General features: G+C 43.9%; 1 protein-coding gene and 1 long non-coding RNA gene across 9 annotated transcripts in view; both read left to right on the forward strand.

Annotated features, from left to right (window-relative positions):
- Positions 1–23901, forward strand: part of LOC126995711 (endothelial PAS domain-containing protein 1-like) — a 280018-nt gene that overhangs the window by 186598 nt on the left and 69519 nt on the right. The window lies entirely within an intron of this gene.
- On the forward strand, positions 12601–16910 carry LOC126995713 (uncharacterized). Its single transcript, XR_007750658.1, has 3 exons — positions 12601–15686; positions 16084–16497; positions 16636–16910. It is a non-coding gene; the product is annotated as an uncharacterized LOC126995713 (long non-coding RNA).

The following is a 23901-nucleotide window of genomic DNA, read 5'->3' on the forward strand; positions in this document are numbered from 1 at the left end:
TCGGCGGAAAGGGGAAGGGGTGGGGAAGTTGGGAAGCAAAGGGGAAAGGAGAAGGGGAGGGAGAGGGAGAGGGAGAGGTCAGGAAACTTTGGGAAGGGGAAGGGAGGAAAGAGTAGGAGAGGATTGGGAGAGGAGCAGAGGAAGGGGGGGATGGAGAGAGGGAAGTAAAGGGAGGGGAAGGGTTAAGCAAGTTGGAAAGGTGAGGGGAAGGGAGGCAGAGGATGGTGGGTGTTTGGGAAAGTTTCAGGGAGAGGAAGGGGAGAGGAGGGGAAACAGATGGAGGGTGATAGGTCAGGAAGGGTTGGGCAAGGTGGAGAGAGGAAGTGAAGAGAGGAGTGGAGGAAGGCCGGAGTTTTTTAGGGAGGGAAAGGGGAGGATGGAAGCAAAGGGAGGATGAATAGGCGAGTTTGGGATTAAAAAAAAAAGGCTGCTGATGATAGAAAACTTGATGTTGCTTTTTCTGTGAGATTCGTATTAAAGGGAAAGTTAGGGAAAGTTAATCGCTGTCCTTGTCCATCTGTAAGGTTAGTACAAAGCTGAACACACACACACACACACACACACACACACACACACACACACACACACACACACATCACCGATACGTCGATATTTGGAGCAGAGTAAGAAAAATATTGAGGAAGTTTTCAAAGGAACTGCATGGCTTTCATTTTTCATATTCAATACTTCAAAGATATGCGCTGAATTCGAGAGAGAGAGAGAGAGAGAGAGAGAGAGAGAGAGAGAGAGAGAGAGAGAGAGAGAGAGACCCACCTTTCATCTCACGTAAAAGGTTAGAAAAAAAAAATAGGGATGTAAAACCCGACAGAGAACATGACCACTGCCAGAGACCAAAAACCACTCCCGGGAAAACATAACTTGTGTACACCTGTTGCCGCGCTGATTGAATTTACCTGGCTTACGACCCCCCCCCCCCCTCTGCCCCCTCCCCCCCCTCGTTACCTTTCCTTTTTACCTGCGCTGGGAGATTTTTCGTTAGGTATCATTCAACTATCATTTTACCATTATCTTTTTCTCAATCCTTCGTCTCATTTCCTTCTTCTTCTTCCATCTTTACTTCTCTTTACCTTTATCATATTCCATTCTTTGTCTTCCGTCCTTACCTTTCTAAACCCTAATCAATGTTCTTCCTCCATTTTTTTTTTTTTTTTTCTGTCTGCCTTTTTCTCCCTTCCTCTCCTTCCCACGTAGCACCAGGAATCGTGTTGGTCTTGTGTCTCCCTCTCGTCTCATGTCACCCTCAAGGCCTTACTCTAATGGGCTGATGTGCAGGGCGGCGCTTCCGTCTTATCAGCATTCTCGGTTATTGCCTTCGTAACCTGATGCAGCGAGGCGCGGGCTAGGAAGGGAAGGGAGTATTGGTGCTCCTTCCCGTACACGCATCGCCCCAATGTCTTCCAAGTTAGCGAGCTGTGTGTGTGTTTGTTTGCGTGTATCGGCGCTGCGGGTGCGATACTGGGGCTGTAGCGAGAGTATTCGACGTCGTATCCTCGGGCTGTGAGGAAGTGCAATGTTGCCGCCTAATTGTGTTGCATGGAGCGTTCAGGATTAAGGTGTTGTGTTGGAGATGCTGCCTCCGACCTCTCTCACTGTGATGGTTTGATATAGAGTTAGTTTTTCTTATAAAGGTTTGGATACCACCTTGAACTGTTTACTATCTAGCGTTCAGGATTAAGGGGGAGGGGTGTTAGAGATGCTCCCTCTGACCTTATGTTCCCTTGTTAGTTGAATATAGTTAGGTTTTCTTACGGAGGGTTGAATACCATCTTTAATTGTGTTTCATCTGGCGTCTATCTTGAATTGTGTTGCATGGGGTGCTCGGGATTAAGGTGGTGTGTTGAAGATTCTCCCTCCGACCTTCTGTTCCCTTGTTAGATGAATATAGAGTTAGGTTTTCTTACGGAGGGTTGAATACCATCTTTAATTGTGTTCCATCTGGCGTCCATCTTAAATTGCGTTGCATGGGGCATTTAGGATTAAGGTGGTGTGTTGAAGATGCTCCCTCCCTCCCGACCTTTCTGTCTTGTGTTGGCTAAATATAGAGTCAGATTTTATTTATAGAGGCTTCAATTCCACCTTTAATAGTGCTCCATCTGTCGTTCACCTCTAATTGTGTTGCATGGGGCGTTCAGCATGAAGGTGTTCCCTCCCTCCCGATCTTCCTGTCTTGTGTTGGCTAAATATAGAGTCAGATTTTATTTATAGAGGCTTCAATTCCACCTATAATAGTGTTCCATCTGGCGTTCACCCCAAATTGTGTTGCATGGGGCGTTCAGAATTTCCCTCTTCCGGTAATCTTCCTCTTTCCTTCCTCTCCTGCTGGCCTGGTCTTCTACTTATTATTATTATTATTATTATTATTATTATTATTATTATTATTATTATTACTACTGTTTTTTCCTTCGCCTTCTTCCCCTCTCCCTCCCCTACCTGCTCACTTTTTCTTTTTTTCCTCCTCTTCTTTTTCTTCCCTTTTTTTCTTCCCTTACTCCCTCTTGCTCGTAGTGTGTTGATGATGCCCCCTCCCTCCCGCCTTCACCGTCCCTTGTTGGTTATATATAGTTTCAGTTTTCGTTTTAGAGGCGTAAAGACTTCAACATTTTACGGCTGGCTATTAAGAGAGAGGGCATTAAAAGTATGTTTCAACTGGGGAATCTTTTTTTTTTTTTTTTCCCCTTTTTTTTACGCATTTGATGATGATGGTGACTGTGCTGATTTTTTTACTGGTGTTTGCTGTTGTTGTTGTTATTGTTCTTTCTCCTCCTCCTCCTCCTCCTTCTTCTTCTTCTTCTTCTTCTTCTTCTTTGTACTCTTCTTTTTCCTTCTATTTTTCTGAGCATTATTATTTTGTCACTGCCTAAAATTCATGCTTTCCCGCCCTGGCATTCCCGTCATGGAGGCAGAGGATGACGGAAGTTCGCGGCGTTTGTCATGTGTTTCCCTGCGCGCATGAGGCCGGGCGAGTCATGGGGCTTGGGAGGGAGGGAGGGAGAGAGGGTGATGGAGGGCGCGATGGCAGAACAAGGGAAAACAACGACACGAAAATAATCCAGATAAAAGTTTGCTGAAGAAAATTCTGCTTCAAGAAATAAAGCTGGACGTGTGTGTCGGGGTGTGGGTGGGTGGGGGGGAGTTGATGGTGTCGGTGTGTGTGTGTGTGTGTGTGTGTGTGTGTGTGTGTGTGTGTGTGTGTGTGTTATCGCATGTCTAACTCGTTTGTCTTTTACCATTCATAATACTTTTTCTACCATGTACTAACCAAATATTCTCTCTTTCCAGGTAAGTGTTGCCATGTTACCAGTAGTCCTCGTAGGTATTTCTCGGTCAGGTAAGGTGTGTGTGTGTGTGTGTGTGTGTGTGTGTGTGTGTGTGTGTGTGTGTGTGTGTGTGTGTGTGTGTGCGCGCGCGCCTGTTGGTAGATATTACTTGCCCCACCCCTCTGTTTCTCCATTTCTATACTCTTCTAAATTGTTCTGTCCTCTTTCTCTTTCTCTCTCATTGTTTACACTTTCATTTTCACGTTCTCGGCGTCTCAGGTGTGTACGGGCTTCTGAACAGGCGGCTTACAGTGTCCGCACTCCTCTCGCTACCTGACTCGCCTGTCACAAGAATCAGAATAGGAATAAGAAGAGTAAAGAGAGGTCAACGCACCTTACATATCCGCTCTCCTGCTCAGCTGTCCCACCTGTGTGTCGCGTGACAGATCAGTTTATGTGTTTGAGTAACGCCTCACGTGCCACAAACACTGAACATTGATCCTACAACCGCGCCGCGCCTCAAAAAAAAGAGAAAGTGAAATGTGGTGGCTGGGTGGGTGGATGAGGGGTGAGGGGGGCAGGTGGAGCGAGAGCGTGGTGCCGTGCGGGGCGTCGAGGCTGGCTGGCTGGCTGGCTGCATCGATGTGAGCAGGCCACGCCTATTCTTGTACCGTAAGAGAGAGAGAAAAAAAAGGAAAATGCTGCACCGGGGTCTCCTGCACGACAGTTCGACACCTATCGCCCACCTGGCACGTGTTTCCTCTCCTCTCTTTGCCGTGTCATGTAGTAAAAGCTGTTCTAGTTATGCCTTCCCTCCTTATCTTGCTTTCTTAGGTAAATACACTTAGTTTTTTTTTCATAGAGGGGTAAATAGAACTTTTAATTGTTTGTCGTTTGTGTTGTAGTGTTCCCCGGGCAGAGTGCAGGGAGGTGGAGGGGCAGTCTGAGTCCCTATTTTTAAACACTCTCGGTTTCCACAACAACTATTTCCAAAGCCCACAAAGGAGATTAATCGGGTTCTCTTGGTTGTTTTTCCTCCTCTTCGCCTTCGTTAAATGCCACATGCTTCTCCCTCCTTACTTAGATATCAGTTATTACCAACTCAAAAACAAACGGCAGCTTCTAAACTCGTCTTCCCCTTCCCCACATACTTTATTTCCAAACTTTCAATTACTTTTTTAGCACGGCCCATTTCCGCCATGCCATCACTAACAGCGGAAGTTAATGTGTTGGACGTAGCCACTGGCCCGCAAAAGTGGTTCCTAGAAAGCTTGTAGGGAGCTTTGGTAGGAGCCGGGCTGACGGATATTGTTGGAACGGGTCTTAAGAATTATGGCAAAATCTCATAGACAGGAACTGAAAACACAATGACAGGCTGCTGGAAAAATACAAAGAGAACTACTGGAAAAGAAAGAAAGATCATAAAAAAAGCGAAAATGAGAAAAGGAAGAAAGAAAGGAAGAGGGAAGGAGGATGGATGAATGAAGGGAAAGGAAGAGAAAAGAAATAAAAGAAGAAAGAAAGAAAGAAACAAGGAATGGTCTATGATGGGAGTGCTTGTAATATGTGAGCTTAGTTTTCTCTCGTATTAAAGGAGGGGTCTAGGATGGGAGAGCTTGTAATATGGAAGCTTAGTTTTCTCTCGTATTAAAGGAATGGTCTAGGATGGGAGAGCTTGTAATATGGAAGCTTAGTTTTCTCTCGTATTAAAGGAGGGGTCTAGGATGGGAGAGCTTGTAATATGGAAGCTTAGTTTTCTCTCGTAGGGCAGGCAAGGGGAGTTTATAAGCTTAACATCACGCTTAATTCTGTGTGTGGAATTTTTGGGTCCTTAAAGCTTTTCTTCTGGTCTATGCTTACCCCAAGGAGTGAAAGGCGCCGCGTCGGGCAGTCTTCGTAAGAGCTCACAAGCTTAGAAGGAAGTTTGGATTCCATTATCTTCACTCCTCCTCCTCCTCCTCCTCCTCCTTCTCCTCCTCCTCCAGGTTTTTCTCTATTGCATTTGACCCGAAAAGAAGAATGAGATTAGGTTTTGGAGAAGTTTAAGTCGCTTTGATCCTTAATGGAGTGGAGGGCTTGGTGGTGGTGATGGTGGTGGTGGGGATTGTAGTAGTGGTGATGGTGGTGGTGGTGGTGGTGGGTGTGGTTAGAAGGGGAAGGGGTCATCGCACTTGTTTTTGTATATAAATAATCTCTCTCTCTCTCTCTCTCTCTCTCCCCCCCCCCCACGTCATGTATGAAAGAGAAAAAGTGCAAAAAAAGGGAAGGTCAAAGGTCACGTCTCATCCTAAGGTCAGAGAGAGAGAGAAAGAGAGAGAGAGAGAGAGAGAGAGAGAGAGAGAGAGAGAGAGAGAGAGAGAGAGGAATGCAGGTCACTTGGGAGCCAGGGTCGTGAGGTCAGGTGAGGTCATGTCTGCATAAGGAAATGGAAGAGAAATATTGGACTTTAAAGAGGAGGAAGGAAACGGAGGAGGAGGAGGAGGAGGAGGACGAGGAAAGAGGAAAAGGGGAAGAAAAAAGAGGAGGAGGAGGAATAATAAGAAGAAAACTGAGAGAGAGAGAGAGAGAGAGAGAGAGAGAGAGAGAGAGAGAGAGAGAGAGAGAGAGAGAGAGAGAGAGAGAGAGAGAGAGACAGACAGACAGACAGACAGACAGATAAAGGACTCAGGAATCAAGGAAGCAAAAAAAACGTAGGACGTTGATTAAGAAGAAGTGCGTAAGGGAGGGACGAGGGAGGAGACTAGGAGATAGGAGGAATGGTGGGAGATCAAGGGAGAGGATGGGGAAGAATGGAGGGAGATTGAGTGCGAGGGAGGAGGAAGGGTAGGGCAGGGCAGGGTAGGGGTGGGCAGGGGTGGAGTGAACAGCGGCAGTGATAGATTGAAACAGAGAGACACGCGGTGAGCGAATCGAAGTTTCCCTTAATTATCTCATCCATCAGTGGCGGGAGGAGGAGGAGGAGGAGGAGGAGGAGGAGGAGAGAAAGGGGAGGGAGGGGGTAGGGGAGGGTGTGAAGGGAAAAGTACAGGGAGAAAAGGGAATCTAATGAGAGTAGATCGTGTATTAAGTTTGTGCTGATCAGAAACTGTTCAGAAAGAGGAAAAGAATAGAAAGGAAAGTTTGAAGAGGAAAAGGGGAAGGGAGAAGACGGAGATGGGTTAGATAAGGAAAGGGAGAGAAAGAGAGGGAAAGGAAGTGAATGGAAGTAGAAGATAAAGAAAGGGAGAGAAAGGAAGAGAAAGAGAATGAAAGGGAAAGGAGGTGAAGGGAGGCTGGTAATGGAATGGGAGTAGACAGTTAAAGGGAAGAAGAGAGAGAGAGAGAGAGAGAGAGAGAGAGAGAGAGAGAGAGAGAGAGAGAGAGAGAGAGAGAGAGAAGGAAAGAAGTGGAGGGAAGGCTGGGGATAGACGGGTTGTAAATAAGGAAAGGGGGAGGAGGAAAGAGGAGAGCGACGGTAAGAAAGAACGGAAAGACAGAAAGAAAGGGAAGGGAAGGCAGTGGAAAATTGAAGGTGACAACACAAAAAGCTATTCGGAGTGCGTGAATGAAGGTTCTTAAAGGCGCGCGTTGAAGGCAGGGAAGGAAGGCAACGAGGATAAAGGAGGAAGGAAGAGGGAAAGAAAGAAAGGAAAGAAGGAAAAAAGAAAGATGAAATAAAGTAAAAACGAGTGAAAGGAAGGAAGGAAGGGCAATATGTAGGTTGAAGGCGTTGAAGGCAGGGAAAGAATGGCATTGAGGATAATGAAGGAAGAAAGAAATGAAAGAAGGGAAGAAAAAGAAAGAAGGAAAAAAGAATGAAGAAATGAAAGGAAGGAAGGACAGTTTTGAAGGCAGGGAAAGAAAGGCATTGAGGATAAAGAAGGAAGTAAGGAAAAAAAAAGAAGGAAAGGAAAGAAGGAAGGAAGGAAGGAGAAGAGGAACGAAGGAAGGTAGGAAGGCTGAAAGTGAGGGAGGGAGAGATAGCAAGACTTGAAGAACGAAAGATATGCAGAAGAGATGGAGAAGCAGAGTTGATGGAAGAATATGAATTAGGGAGGAGGGAAAGGAGGGAGAGGAGGCAAGGAAAGAGGGAGGGAGGAAGGCAACGCAAGGAAGGCAAGGGCTGGTCTCATGTCTCTCTTAACCCGCGGTCAAATGTGGGCAAAGTTGGACTCAGATTGCTTCCTTTTTTTTACGTGTGTGTGTGTGTGTGTGTGTGTGTGTGTGTGTGTGTGTGTGTGTGTCCGTCTTCCTCAAACACACACACACACACACACACACACACACACACACACACACACACACACACACGCATGCATACACAAGTCGGTATAAATAAATAAAAATAAAAAAATACAACACATATTCCCCGAGAGGCAGCCAGTGAAAAATTCGTCGCACGTGGACACATAAATTTAATCGCAAGCCGACGGATCCACGGCAGGCAGACGCATTAATCTTGTGTGGATGGTCAGAGAGAGAGAGAGAGAGAGAGAGAGAGAGAGAGAGAGAGAGAGAGAGAGAGAGAGTGAGTGAGTGTCGTCAGCCTTCTCCTATATGGCGTCACCTCTTCCGTGCGTTAAAGGAGGAGGAGGAGGAGGAGGAGGGCAAAAGTGACTTAGAAGTTGAAGAAGAAAGAGAAAAGAAAAAGGAAGAAGCAAAGAAAGAAAGCAAAAGATAAACAAGAAAAGAAGGTCGTGATGGTTTTAAGGTGCTGGTGGTAGAGATGAGGAGAGGAAAGAAGAGAAAAAGAAAAGAAAAACAATAACAACACAAACAAGAGGAGAGGTGTTGGCTGCGTTGAGGTCGTGACAAATGAAAATAACAATAATAATAAGCGACTAAATTTGGCACTCAGTCAGTCACGACGACGCATAAAACCTTGCCTGAATGACTTACAAACACCATGATTTTGATACTGAATAAATGGTGTTAGCGGTAAAGTGAATCGATTCCTATGATATTGCTGGTGGTGATGGTGGTTGGGGTGAGCGTCGAGGTGCTGGTGATGGTGTTAGGGATTGTTGGTGCTGGTGTTGATGGTAGGAGTGGTGCCGGGTGGTATGGTGGTCCGCGAAAATAGCGTGAATAGCGGATAAAAATAGTGAGTTTAGTAGCAAATCAATAGGTCGTAAGTGGAGTAAGACGATGGATTTTTTTTTTTTACAGCAAAGGACAGCAAGACACAGAACGGTACATTAAACCCCTCTGGTTGTAAGTAAAGTAAGGAAAGGGGAGTTACTTAGCCTTTAGACGACACAAAGAAGTTAGTAGTCAAGAGAGAAAAAAGTCTTCGTTAAATATCAAGTCGAAGGTAGAGTAAATGAATGTGTACTTAGATGATTGTTCTCGTTATGTAAAGAAAGGGAAGTTACTTTGCCTAGAGCACACAAGAAAAGAAGTTAGTAGTCAGGAGAGAGAAAAAGTCTTTGTTAAATAGTAAGTCGAAGGTAGAGTAAGTGAATATGTACTTAGATGATTGTTCTTTTAAGTTGATGTAAAGGAAGGAAAGTTACTTAGCCCAGAGCACACAAGAAAAGAAGTTAGTAGTCAGGAGAGAAATAGTCCTCGTTAAATAGTAAGTCGAAGGTAGATTAAGTCAATGTGTACTTAGATGATTGTTCTTGTAAGTTGATGTAGAAAGCAAAGGAAAATCACAGTCAGACCAGCACTAGAGGAATTGAAGTTAGTCAAGAGAGAGAAAAATCTTTGTTAAATAGTAAATTGTTAATAGAATAAGACCATAGTATTTTAGATGGATTTCCTGGTAAGTAAATGTAAAGCAAGGGAAAATTACTCCAGTCACGATAACTCAGAAAATCAGGTAGTCAGTAGAGAAAAGTCTTCGTTATTAGTAAGTGAATCAATATTTAGTATGATTATCCTCGTAAGTTAATTAAAGGAGAGAGAGAGAGAGAGAGAGAGAGAGTACTTTAAAGTAAGAGGAGGAGGAGGAAGAGGAGGGAAAAAGTGACGTTGAAGAAATACGAGTGGGTCAAGAGAGAGAGAGAGAGAGAGAGAGAGAGAGAGAGAGAGAGAGAAAGGGAGAGAGACAGAGAAGTGAAGAAAGAAAATAGAGGAGATGAAAAGGAAGAACTTGGGGAGAGAAAGACAAAAGTAAACAAATGTAATGAATGTAAAAAGGAAACAGAATCGCAATAATAGAGAAGAAAAAAAGGAAATCAAGAGGGAAGAGAGGAAATGTGAGGAGAGGAAGAGAGGGAGGGAGGGAGATACAAAATAAACAAAAAAAATACATTCACATCAAAACGACGCCATGATTACGAAATTTGAGAGGAAAAACAAAATATAATGACTCCCGTGTGTGTGTGTGTGTGTGTGTGTGTGTGTGTGTGTGTGTGTGTGTGTGTGTGTGTGTTTGGTCCTTCCTGTGATCCCTTCCCTTTAGTCTCTCTCAATAGGTGGAATGTTTCGTATGATTAAAGAAAAATAAGCAAAATAATGTATGGAAAATTTCTCTTGTCGCTAAAAAAAATAAAAATGGAGGAATCGCTAAAAAAAAATAGAAAAATTGGAGGGACTTTCGGTATAAATATATTGCCACAGTGATGAAAGAGCGAAGCAGAGTACAGTAATAATAAGCAGGAGAGGAGGAGGAGGAGGAGGAGGAGGACAGAGGCGAGCTTGCATCAGAGAGCGGTCGAGTTGCGCGTGTGATGACGGGGAGGGAGGGGAAGGAATGGAAGGGCAGAGAGACCAGATCGAAATCATTCCTCCTTCCTCTCCCCCCACGACCTCTCTTCTCCTTTCCTCTCCTCTTTTATCCTTCTTTCTCCTTCTGTCCTCTCTTCTTCCTCTTGCTCTCCTCCTTTCCTCTGTTTTATCCTTCTTCCTCCTTTTGTCCTCTCTTCTTCCTCTTCTTTTCCTTTTTTCTCCTCCTTTCCTCTCCTCTGTGTTATCCTTCTTTCTCCTTCTCTCCTCTCTTCTTCCTCCTGCTCTTCTCCCTTCTCCTTTTCTCTCCTCCTCCTTCTCCTCTCCATATCACACCCTACGCAGTCCCTTCCTCTCCTTACTCCCTTCCCTTTGCCTCTTGCTCCCTTTCCAACCCCCTTTCCTCTTCACCCATCTCTCCTTTTCTCCTCTTCCCTCCCTCCGCTTCTCCTCTTCCCTCCCTCCACTTTCCTCTTTCCTCCTCTCATCACTCCATCCTTCCCTCCACCACCTTCCTTCCCTCCTAGCCTTCCCTCTTTCCCTCCTCTCTCCTCTTATCTCCACTTCTCTCGTCTCCTCTTTCCTCTTATTTATTTCTGCTCACCTCTTCATTCCCTCTCGTATGCCTTGTCCTCCTCCTCCTCCTCCTCCTTTTCTATCCTAGGCCTTCCTCACCCCCCACCACGCACACACACACATACACACGAACACACAGGCACTCAGGGTACGGCAAACTGCACCTACCTCCTCCTCCTCCTCCTCTTTGTCTCCCCCCTCCTTCCAACATGGAGGGACCCCCGCTCCCCCCCCTCGCCTCCCCCTCCGCCCCCCCGCCTGGCCTGACCTTTCACTGTGGAAATATTTTATACCTACATTCGAGACCATTTATTTGCAGCCTTGTTTTGGGGTGACGAGAGAGAGAGAGAGAGAGAGAGAGAGAGAGAGAGAGAGAGAGAGAGAGAGAGAGAGAGAGAGAGAGAGAGAGAGAGAGAGAGTTTCAGGGTGGACTAGCATAATAAATTAGCCGTCACAAACTTTCTGTTCTATAATTCTTGTTCTTTAATTTCTTTTTCCCTCGTTCTTTATTTCTTTCTCTCGTTCCTCTCTCGTTCTTTAGTTTCTTCCTCTTGTTCATCATTTCTTTCTCTCGTTTCTCTCTCGTTTATTTTTTTTTTCCCTGGTTCTTTATTTCTTTTGTTTTCTCATTCTTTATAATTTTTCTCGTTTTCTTTTATCTATTTCTCGTTTCTCCGTCATTCTTTAATTTCCTTCTCTTTTTTTTATTTCTCGTTTCTCCCTCCCGTTATTTATTTCTATCTATCGTTCCTCTCTCGTTCTTTAATTTCTTCTCTTGTAGGTTTTATTGACCTATTGTGGTTTTTATCATGTCTAATTTTTAGCAAGTTTTATATAGTTTTATTAGTGTTGTTTTTATCATGTTTTTAATTTTAAGCGGCTTTATATAGTTTTATTAGTGTTGTTTTTATCATGTTTTTAATTTTAAACGGCTTTATATAGTTTTATTAGTGTTGTTTTTATCATGTTTTTAATTTTAAGCGGCTTTATATAGTTTTATTAGTGTTGTTTTTTTATCATGTTTTAAAGTTGCTAACCAGTTTTATATAGTTTATAAATGCAAATCGTTTAGCATGAGGTTCGGCGCCACATGACCACGCAGTTGCGACGCCAAGCAAAGAACGCCCCAATAATCAGTCAATCAAGCCTTAATTTCTTCCTCCTCCTTTAGTTCTTTCTCGTTTTATTATTTCTTTCTCCTTTAATTTCTTTCTCTCGCTGGTTATTTCTATCCTTTAATTTCTTTCTCTAGTTCTTTATTGCTATCTCATTCTCCTCTCTTGTTCTAAACTCTCTCTCTCTCTCTCTCTCTCTCTCTCTCCCCCCTCCTCCTCCTCTTTACCTGTTTACCTCTTTACCTCCTCCTGTCCTACCACACGTAGATTACTAGTAGTAGCGGTAGTAAACAGACACCCTCGCCATAAACCGATAGGTCTTCTGGTGTCTGTTCTTCCTATGTATTCCTATGTATTCCTCCTCCTCCTCCTCAGCCTTGCCAAGTTGCCCTGTTGACCGCGACCTGGTATTCAAATTGTCCTCAGCTGACCGCGGCCTGGTATTCAAATGGTCCTCTGTAGCCACGTCAATAAGCTTTAAAACGCCGCCTCATGGAAACCGGAGTCATACCAAAGCAGGGACGGGATTTTATTAGTATCTTCATGTTTTCTGTATTTCTTTCTCCCTTTTCGTCGTTATCTATTTTTAGCATGTTTTTTTTTTTTTTCTTCCTTTCCTTTACTTCCAGCTTTCTGTATTTCATTTTCCCTTTCTATCTATCTATCTATTCTATATCTTTCTTTTTCGTTCATTCCTCTATCATTTTTCTTACTTCTTAGATATCAGGTAAGGTTAGGTGTTTTTTTCCTCATCCTTCTTTCTTCCCGTTTTTTTTCTTTCTTTCCTTAATCCTTCTTTTACTTTTTAGAGATTGGTTTAGATTGTTTTTTGTTGTTGTTGTTGTTGTTTTGTTTTGTTTTTCATTTTTCTTTCCTCCCTCCCGTCTCTCCTTCGTCACTTCTCTTGTTCTGTTTTCTTCGTTCATCCTCCCGTCTATCCTCCTTCCCTTCTTCCTCCATTCTTCCTTCATATTCCTTCGTCCCTTCTCTCCTATTCTTTTCTTCGTTCATCCTCCCGTCTACCCCCCTTCCCTTCTTCCTCCGTTTTTCCCTCTTATTCCTTCCTTTCTTTTGCTCCCTTTCTTCTCTTTCCTATTCCTCCCTCCGCCTTATCTTCCTTCCTTGCTTCCTTATTTCATTCTCTCCTTTTCCTTTTTAATCCCTTTCCTTCATTTCCCTCTTTATTTCTTTCCCTCACTCCCTTCCATTTTCTTTCCCCTCCCCCTCTTCCTTCGCCTTTCCTTCTTCCCCTCCTCCCTTCACCCCCTTATAAAACTTCATAATGTTCCCCGTTAACAACTAGAGTTAATTTCCCCTTTCCTAAATCACCGCGCGGAGGCCTAAGTGATAATACATTGTGTGGCGAGGCGGGTAATACACTGGCGGAGGCGGTGGTGGTGGTGGTGGTGGGGAGATGTTGGTAGTGATGTTGGTGGTGGTGGTGGTGGTGAGGAGACGTGGGTAGTGATGTTGTTGTTGTTGTTGGTGGTGGTGGTGGTAGTGGTGGTGGTGAGGAGACGTGGGTAGTGATGTTGTTGATGGTGGTGGTGGTGGTGGTGGTGGTGGTAGTGACAGTTTGTTTTATCAGGGGAAGGGAAACGCGTCCGGTGTTCCCCAGGCATTGATAACCTTGTTTGTTCTCCACCACCACCACCACCACCAGTATCACCAACTACTACTACTACTACTACTACTACATAAATGATACTTCCTCCCATATTTATTTTCCCGACACATAATCATGGAGGGCTCTATAGCTTGGAGGTCATTAGCCCCAACTCTGTTCGCTAATGACTGTGGCATCCAACCATATCACTAATACTACCTAGCACTAAATCGCCTATCATCTATTACGTCCAGATCCCCCTTTCCTTCCCTACTCAAGTCACTCCCGACCCACCCTAATGTCACTCTCCACCACTGTGGCTACTACTACTACTACTACTACTATTGCTACTACTACTACTACTACTACTACTACTACTACTACTGCTACTACTACTACTACTACTATTACAACCACCACCACCACCGAGAGAGAGAGAGAGAGAGAGAGAGAGAGAGAGAGAGAGAGAGAGAGAGAGAGAGAGAGAGAGAGAGAGAGAGAGAGAAAGGGGAAAGTCGAGGAGAAATATTAAGCGAAAAAACCACGTATCATCTTTTATCTTGATCCCCGGAAGGTGTCACGACGCTGAAGGGAAGAAGGAAGAAATATTACCGGGCCCGCGGGAGGCTCAGCTCAGCGCGCCGGTGGAGGCCTCTGGTGGCGGCGGCCGGAAGGAGGGTCTTGGCCGTGGTAGTGATAGTGGTGATAGGGGGGGGAATTGTTTGTAGTGGGAAGAGGCGGTGGCGGAAGGATGTGATATGGGTTAGGATAGGCTTTGGTTGTAGTAGTAATGGTGGTAGTAGTGGTGTTGCTGGTGGTGGTGGTAGTGGTAGGGGTGGAAGGTAGAAATGGGTTGTGACTGTCATTAATTGTATGTGGTGGTGGTAGAGATGGCATAGGATGTAAGGGGTAATATTTGTAGTTGGTAGTGATGGTTGAAGGGAGGCATGGGTTAAAATGGGCAGTGTTTTTAGTAAGGGAAGAAATAAAGAGGAAAGGAAGGAGGGATTGAAAATAAGGAAGGGAAACAATGAGAAATGGACAGTGTTTTTAGCAAGGGAAGAAATAAAGAGGAAAGGAAGGAGGGATTGAAAATAAGGAAGGGAAACAATGAGAAATGGACAGTGTTTTTAGCAAGGGAAGGAATAAAGAGGAAAGGAAGGAGGGATTGAAAATAAGGAAGGGAAACGATGAGAAGGGAAGGGGAGATAAAGACGAGAAAGGAGATAGCTGGGGAAGGAACTGCTGTTACTGGTAGGGACGGTGTAAGTAAGATGTAAGGGGCGTTGTTTGTTGTTGATGATGGTGATGGTTGATGGGGGGGGGGGTTGAATGGGTTGGAATGGGCATTGCTGAGAGTGGTTAGTGGTGGTGGTGGACTGATCGTGGTGGTAGAGATGATAGGTATAGGATATTATGGGTATTGTGTGTAGTGGTAAGTAGTGGTGATTGAAGGGGGTGCTATGGATTCGTAGTGGTAATGATTGTGGTGGTGACGGTGGTGGTACAGTAGTGGTGATGCAAGAGTGATAGTAAATAGTATTGGTTGTTCTGGTAATGGTGGGGATGGTAGAGAGGGTGGTAGGGATCGGAATGGGCAGTTTGTGATGGTGATGGAAGAGATGGAGGTGGTGGGGGGGGCGGGGGGTAATGGTGATTGAAGGATATTTGTGTTGGCGTTGTTAGTGTTATTGTTGTTGTTGGTGGTAGTGTCGGAGGTTGACGGTAATAGAGATAAAAGACCTGGTGATACTGTTTGTTATTGTTGTTCTTGCTGGTGGTGGTGGTGGTGGTGGTGGTGATGGAGATAAAAGAGGCGAGGCTAGTGTTAGTGTTCTTGCTGGTGGTGGTAGTGGTGGTGGAGATAAAAGAGGTGGGGATAGTGTTAGTGTTCTCCTTCCTGGTGGTGGTGGTGGTGGCTGCGTTTCAAGATTGTCGTACTTAACCTATTATGTTTTGCGATTTCCGACCCAAAAACTGTCTCCTCCACTCCAATAACTACATTTATTTATAGTTACCGTTGAAAGCTTTAATTATTTGTGTCTTTTTGCTTTAGTTAAGTGTCTAAAAATGGTAATGGAGGATACGATAATGTCTAAAAATGGTATATACAATGGAGGATACGATAATCTGTCAACGTTGGGTGGTGGTGGCGGCGGCGGCGGGCACAGAGGAGTGAGATACAAGGGGCCATGCTGCTGGTCCTAATGGTTATGAATGAGGTGCTCGCTCGGGGTAGTCAGGGCTCATAAAAGGGAAGTAATGTCTGCACGTAATCAAGGCGTAGGGAATCACTCATGGTGGTTTTAGTGAGGGAGGTGGCAGAGATGGATTCATGCCCATATCTTAGCGAGCATTCTTGTTTTCATATGTTTTTGCCCTTCAGTTGCTTCTTTCACTGTAAACAAAATCTAATATACTCAGGGAACAACACCCACACAATCCTGTATTAATAGAGAGGTGATTTGCAGAGAGCATTTTTGTTTTCATATGTTTTTGCCCTTCAGTTGCTTCCTTCACTGTAAACAAAATATAATATACTCAGAGAACAACAGCCACACAATCCTTTATTTATAGAGAGGTGATTTGATCGTTTAAACTGGATAAAGAGAGCATTCTTGTTTTCATATGTTTTTGCCCTTGAGCTGCTTCCTTCACTGTAAACAAAATATAATATACTCAGAGAACAACAGCCACACAATCCTTTATTTATAGAGAGGTGATTTGATCGTTTAAACTGGATAAAGAGAGCATTCTTGTTTTCATATGTTTTTGCCCTTCAGTTGCTTCCTTCACTGTAAACAAAATATAATATACTCAGAGAACAACAGCCACACAATCCTTTATTTACAGAGAGGTGATTTGATCGTTTAAACTGGATAAAGAGAGCATTCTTGTTTTCATATGTTTTTGCCCTTGAGCTGCTTCCTTCACTGTAAACAAAATATAATATACTCAGGGAACAACACCCACACAATCCTGTATTAATAGAGAGGTGATTTGATCGTTTAAACTGGATAAAGAGAGCATTTTTGTTTTCATATGTTTTTGCCCTTCAGTTGCTTCCTTCACTGTAAACAAAATATAATATACTCAGGGAACAACACCCACACAATCCTGTATTAATAGAGAGGTGATTTGATCGTTTAAACTGGATAAAGAGAGCATTTTTGTTTTCATATGTTTTTGCCCTTCAGTTGCTTCCTTCACTGTAAACAAAATCTAATATACTCAGGGAACAACACCCACACAATCCTGTATTTATAGAGAGGTGATTTGATCGTTTAAACTGGATAAAGAGAGCATTTTTATTTTCATATGTTTTTGCCCTTCAGTTGCTTCCTTCACTGTAAACAAAATCTAATATACTCAGGGAACAACACCCATACAATCCTTTATTTATAGAGAGGTGATTTGATCGTTTAAACTGAATATAGAGACTAGCATGGGGTCAGATTCAGATTTTCAGATTTTTATTAAGAACAGGGGGGGGGGGGGATTACAAGGAGGGGTGGGGTGTACATACATATATCCTATCCTAAACAATATAAATCTATGTATATACGGAGAGAAAGCGAGGAAAAAGACAGAGGGAAGGAAGAGAGAACAGTAGAACCAGTATCTATACCCAGGGAGTGACCAGACAACCGTGTATTGATAGTGAAGTGATTTGAGCGGATGAGAACAGGACTCTCTCTCTCTCTCTCTCTCTCTCTCTCTCTCTCTCTCTCTCTCTCTCTCTCTCTCTCTCTCTCTCTCTCTCTCTCTCTCTCTCTCTCTCTCTCTCTCTCTCTCATCTCCTTGCCACTAATCACCTTGGTAGTGTCGTTGGTGGTGGTGGTTATATTTAGCACTATCTTCCTCTCTCTATCTCTGTCTCACCCTCTCCTTGCCGCTAATCACCTCATCTTCACAAGTATTACTCATTGTCAGTAAAGCTCGTGAGGGTTCTATTTTGCTTCCCTGCCTGCCTGTCTCTGTAAGTGTATTTGTATCAAGGTATGAATGTATATATGTATGGTTGGGTCACATGTATATACCTCCTCCTCTCTCTCTTTCTCTCTCTCTATTTCTATCTCACTCACTCTGCCCGGTTAACTTTTATCTCTTGTCGACCTGTGTGTCTGTCTCCCTCACTCTCAGTCTCCCTCGTTCCACCTGTTGCTCCGCGGCGTTCCCCTTCCTCCCCCACGCGTGTCTGTGGTGCCTCTACTGGTATTCAATTACAAGTCGTTATTTCTACTCCTCCTCCTTCTACTCTCTCTCTCTCTCTCTCTCTCTCTCTCTCTCTCTCTCTCTCTCTCTCTCTCTCTCTCTCTCTCTCTCTCTCTCTCTCTCTCTCTCTCTCTCTCTCTCTCTCTCTCTCTCTCTCTCTCTCTCTCTCATCCTTCCTGTTTTCCTTCCTCTTTTCCTTCCAGAGAGAGAGAGAGAGAGAGAGAGAGAGAGAGAGAGAGAGAGAGAGAGAGAGAGAGAGAGAGAGTAGAGGCTGATCTAAAAAATGAGTGAGTAATTTTCTGCATCGATTTATTGACTTACAAATTACTGTTATTATGCCGTGAATGTGTGTGTGTGTGTGTGTGTGTGTGTGTGTGTGTGTGTGTGTGTGTGTGTGTGTTTAGGGACCCAATACTTCCAGCCCTTCATAATTGCATTTTTACTAACTACTTCATTTTCTTCTTCTTCTTCTTCTTCTTCTTCTTCTTCTTCTTCTTCTTCTTCTTCTTCTTCTTCTCCTTTTTACATTATATACATCCTCTCCTGGCTTCTTCTTCTTCTTCTTCTTCATCATCATCATTTATTACATTATATACTTCCTTTCCTGCTTTCCTGCTCCTCTTTTCCTCCTCCTGGCTCTCCTTGTCCTCCTCCCCACATCTTCTTCTTTCTCCTACTCTTCCTCCTTTCTTCGTCCATTACCGCTGCCTTCTTTTTCTTCTTCTTCCTCTCCTTTCCCCTCATTTTCTACCTCTTCCTCCTTTTTCTTCGCCCATTACCACTATATTCTTTTCTTTTTCTCCCTCTTTTTCCTTCTTTTACCTTTATTTTTCCCTTTCCTACTTCCTTCTTCCCCTTTCCCTCGTCCTCCCCATATATCTTCTTCTTCAACCTCTTACTCATCCTCCTTTCTTTTTCTCCCTTTTTTTCCTTCTTTTACCCTTATTTTTCCCTTTCCTGCTTCCTTCTTCCCCTTTCCCTCGTCCTCCCCATATGTCTTCTTCTTCAGCCTTTTACTCATCCTCCTTTCTTCATCCACCGCCACCACCGCCACCATCACCAGCGCCAGGGTTCAATAAGCACCTCGCCGTGATTCCAGTAACGGATGGCGGAAACTTATGCCCGTCTCCCTCCCTCGCTCTCTCCCGCTGGATAAAGGAGCTCGGGATAGACTAGTCCCTTGCCTGACCTCGAAGTTGGGTGATATGTATTGGCTCGGGCGTTACGGATTCGGGAGGTAATACAGTGGCGGTGGAGGAGGAGGAGGAGAAAAGAGAAGGGGGACCGAGAACAAGGCGAAGGAGGATGAGGGGGAAAAGAGAAGGTGGAGAAGGAAGAGGTAGAAGAAGAGAAAGAAGAATAAACAGAGGGGGGTAGAAGACAAGGGTGAGGAAGAGAACGAACAGGAAAGGAGAAGAAAATGTAGAAACAGAGCAAGAAGTAAAAAGAGAAGGGGGGGTCGAGAACAAGAGGTAGAAGGAGGAGCAGGATGTAGAAGAGTAAGAAGAAACAAGAGATTGGGAACGAGGAGGGAAAGAGAAGGAAGACGAGGAGGAGGTGTAGGTTAGCTTGGGTTGTGGTGGTGGCAGCAGTTAGGTTAGTTAGGTTAGGTTAGGTTAGGTTAGGTTATAATGCTCATGGAAGAAGGAAGAGAAGAAGGAGGTGTAGGTTAGGTTAGGTTAGGTTAGGTTAGGTTAGGTTATAATGCTCATGGATGAACGAAGAGAAGAAGGTGTAGGTTAGGTTAGGTTATAATGCTCATGGATGAACGAAGAGAAGAAGGTGTAGGTTAGCTTGGGCTGTGGTAGGTTAAGTTAGGTTAGGTTAGGTTAGGTTAGGTTAGGTTAGGTTATAATGCTCATGGAAGAAAGAAGAGAAGAAGGAGGAGGACGATTATAGGAGACAGGATAAGGAAGGAAAACAGAGAAGGAAGGAGAGAGACGAATGGAAGAACATTTATATAGTTGTTTTGAGAAGGAGGAGGAAGAAGAAAGGATAAGGAAGGAAGACAAAGAAGAGAGACGAATTGAAGCACATTTAGATAGTTGTTTTGAAGAGGAGGAGGAGGAGGAGAAGGAGGAGGAGGAGGATTGTAGTAGAGAAGGAAGTCTTCCTATTTTTTTTGTTTTTTTTTTGTTTTTTGTTTTTGGAGGGGGGTGGAAAGAGACAAATTAAAGAACATCGTCTAGATAGTTGGCTTTATGAAGAAGAGGAAAAGAAGACTGAAGGTGAAGGGGGAGAAGGACAAGGAAGGGAGAACATGAACTTACAGGAGTGAAGGGGCAACACAAGTATACGGGAGAAGGAAGCGAAGGAACGTGAGTCGCGGCTGCTGTGTGGGTGACTAACTGGTCGGGGTGCTTGGTTGCGTGGCGACGGCGGCGGCGGTGGTGGCGGCGGTGGGTACGTTCATGCAGGCGCCAGCATCGAGGCAGCCCGGCAATGCACCTTTAATGAGAGAGGCGGACCGAATGTCGACACCCCCGCAGCGCCATCCCTCACCGCGGCGCCATTCACAGCTGGCTGGCGGTGCGCATAGGAGGGAGACGCGCTTACTTAGATCGAGATAGAGAGATAGAAGGATGAGATAGATATAGGAAGGGATTCATATAGAGAGAGAGATAGAAAGATGAGATTGATATAGGAAGGGATTCATATAGAGAGAGAGAGAGAAAGATGAGATTGATATAGGAAGGGATTCATATAGAGAGAGATAGAAAGATGAGATTGATATAGGAAGGAATTTATATAGAGAGAGATAGAAAGATGAGATTGATATAGGAAGGGATCTATAGAGAGATAGAAAGATGAGATTGATATAGGAAGGGATTCATATAGAGAGAGATAGAAAGATGAGATTGATATAGGAAGGGATTCATATAGAGAGAGATAGAAAGATGAGATTGATATAGGAAGGGATTCATATAGAGAGAGATAGAAAGATGAGATTGATATAGGAAGGGATTCATATAGAGAGAGATAGAAAGATGAGATTGATATAGGAAGGGATTCATATAGAGAGATAGAAAGATAAGATTGATAGGAAGGATTCATATAGAGAGATAGAAAGATGAGATTGATATAGGAAGGGATTCATATATATAGATAGAAAGATGAGATTGATATAGGAAGGGATTCATATATAGAGAGATAGAAAGATGAGATTGATATAGGAAGGGATTCATATAGAGAGAGATAGAAAGATGAGATTGATATAGGAAGGGATTCATATAGAGAGAGATAGTAAGGTAAGATTAAGATGTAGAGAGATGCATAGAAAGATAGATATAGGTGATTGGAATTAAAGATAAATATACAGAGATAGACATAGATAGATAGAAAGACGTAAGATGGATGTACAGAGAGATACTTAGATCTAGATGGATAGACAGATCAGATAGATAAACAGATAGATACATAGTTATAGGTTGATGGAAAGATAAGATGGATAGAAAGAGATAGATGTAGATAGATAGTGAGATAGATAGATATACATGGATAAAAGATAACACATATACATAGGCAGACGGATAGACAAAGAAAAATACATTAATAAATATATACATAGATAAAGAGATATTATTTTGACCACACATTACGAGTCAAACATTACAGCGTACAATAAAATTAATATGAGTGAGCTAAACCAATATAATGGACGCTGCTTCTCCCCTCCCCCCTCTCCCATCCCCACCCCCCACCCCGACCTTTTCCTCCTCCAACTCTCCATGGTCGGGCGGGGAATGGGAGAGGGAGAGAGGAAGGGGGGAGGGATGCTCAGCCGACGCCATGATACCAAACCCGCAGCCTCCCCCCCCCTCCCCCCCCCCCGAGAGTCCATCACCCACCAGTTGATCGTAAACTCGTCAGCGGGCTTGAATAATTTGTCCCGCTAATGTCAGTATCAAATCACGTTAATGGACGAACCAGGACGTCTAGTATGATTTGTCTTGGCTAGTGTATGTTGTTATTGGGTCGTGTTGAACAAAGTTTTTTTTTTTTTTTTTTTTTTTTTTTTTTACAGAAAAGGAGACAGTTCAAGAGCGTGACAAAAAAAGAAAGAAAACAATAATGAAAAAAAAAAAGCCCGCTACTTACTGCTCCAGAATAGAGTACAGAGGGGTGGCCAAAAAGAGAGTTCAATTTCGGGAGTACTTAAAACTTGACCTTGGTGTGATTCCTAGATAAAAAACAAAACACTCTCTCACGACGATAAAACAGGTCGTATGTAAATTGTCTTGTTCAGAGTATGATAGGCTGTGTTTAAGGAAGATAACTCATGGCATGTTACATAGTGATCTTGATAATCTCTCGACTTAATTTGATTCTTAGGCAAACAAACAAACGCGACGGTATATAAGGTTGTATGTAGACTGTCATGTTAAGAATATGATAGGCTGTGTTTAAGGAAGATAACTCATGGCATGTTACATAGTGATCTTGATAATCTCTCGACTTAATTTGATTCTTAGGCAAACAAACAAACTCGACGGTAAATCAGGTTGTATATAAATTGTCATGTTTTGAGAATGATGGGTTGTGTTGAGAGAAGATAAAACGTTGCATAGTACAGGACTTGATAATCTCTCGACCTGGCTTTATTTTTAGGCAAACACACAAAACACACGGCAGTTAATCGAATTACATATAAGTTGTCATATTTTGAGTGAGATGGGTTGTGTATAGAGCAGATTAAACGTTGCATATTGAGTAAAACTTGTTAATCTCTCTACTTTTCTTGATTCGTAGGTAAAATCACACACAAACGACGGTAAACCAGATGGCATGTAATTAGTCTTTGCTGGAGTGTGTCGTGTTTAGACCTAATAAAGCGTTAATTAGTACATACACACGTAATGTAACCCCTAAACTTATTTCGTCCTCTCCTTTCTTATCTCTGTAGCCCTTCCCTTCCCTCACTTCTATTAAGCATCACTCTTCCTTCTTTCATCTTTTTTATCTCAGACGTTGACAGGCCAGGAAGGAAAGGGAAAAAAATGTTGTCGATAAAATACCTCGTTTCTTAAGTAAACACACGCTGGTGATAATTCTTGTAACCTTGGCAGTGAAACGAGGAAGTCCAAACAAAGGAAGTCTCTTAAGTAAAGGAATCCTCAGAGAGTTCCTCGGCGTCGGTTTCCTTGTCGTCTGGCGTGGTGTGAGGGCGGCGCCGGCGGGTCCTGCGGCGCCTCCCTTCCTTCCTTCCTTTCCTCCTTCCTTTCTAACGTCCTTCCTTCCATCCTTTCTTCCCTCTGTTCATTGAATCCACCCATCCACCCTCCCTGACCCGCACCCGCTCTCCTCTATGTTTTTTTTTTTTTTTTTTGTGTGTGTGTGTGTTTGTGGTCTGCGTGTGTGTGTGTGTGTGTGTGTGTTTATAAGTAAAGTTTTGATAAATGAATGGCGTTCGGGGTTGTGTTTTTAGTAGTTATTTCCAAATGTGGTTTTAGGAAATTTATCGTGTTTGGAATAGGAACTTGCTTTGTATTGATTCATTGATGACTTAATGAATTACGTGTGTGTGTGTGTGTGTGTGTGTGTGTGTGTGTGTGTGTGTGTGTGTGTGTGTGTTGTTATTTTTATTGTTATTGATCTTGTTTTGACATTTAATAACCTTTCTTTCTCTCTCTCTCTCCAGGTAAGTGTTGGCAAAAGTGGTCCTCGTGTGTGTCTGTCAGTCGGGTAAGTGTGTGTGTGTGTGTGTGTGTGTGTGTGTGTGTGTGTGTGTGTGTGTGTGTGCGTGGCGGGAGGTCGTAGATATTTTATTGGGGCTTATAGGAGCTGGAAAATTGAGGAAGGGGAGTTTAGGGGAGAAGGAAGGAGGGTAGAGATGGGAAGGGGAAGGGACAGAAATGGGTCGACATGTAGATAGCTGGCTTTAGGAGGAGGAGGAGGAAGGAGAGGAGGAGGAGGAGGAGGAGGAGGAGGAGACGTTTCAGCTTATTGGAGGGAGGGAGAGAAGGGACCAAAAGGACATTTAGATAGTTGGTTTCAGGAGGAGGAGGAGGAGGAAGAAGAAGAGACGGAAGGAGGAAGGAGGAGGAAGGAAGATAAGGGAGGCGATGGGCTTACTGGGATGGAGGGACAGGAAGAGGAGGAGGAGGAGGAGGTGGAGGACTTATCAGAGGGGGGAAGGAGGGAGGGGACACGCTAAGATAAGGAAGAGGAAGAAATGTTACATGAGAAGGAAAGGAAGGAGGAAAAAAAAGGGTGAAGAAGATGGAGGAGTTTCCCGTGTATGTAGTCTGGCACCCTCCTCCTCCTCCTCCTCCTCCTCCTAATGTTCTTCCTTCCAAAACCAACTATTTACATGACCTATTTTGTCCCTCCTCTTCACCTCCCCTTCCCTTCCCTTCCCTTCCTTGCCCTTCCCCTCCCTTCCCTTCCCCTCCCCTCCCCTCCCCTCCCCTTCCCTCTCCTCTACCCCTTCCCCTTGCCTCAACCCCTCCCTTCCAGAAAC

Source organism: Eriocheir sinensis, chromosome 8 (genome assembly GCF_024679095.1).
Source record: "Eriocheir sinensis breed Jianghai 21 chromosome 8, ASM2467909v1, whole genome shotgun sequence".
Taxonomy (NCBI): Eukaryota; Metazoa; Arthropoda; class Malacostraca; order Decapoda; family Varunidae; genus Eriocheir; species Eriocheir sinensis.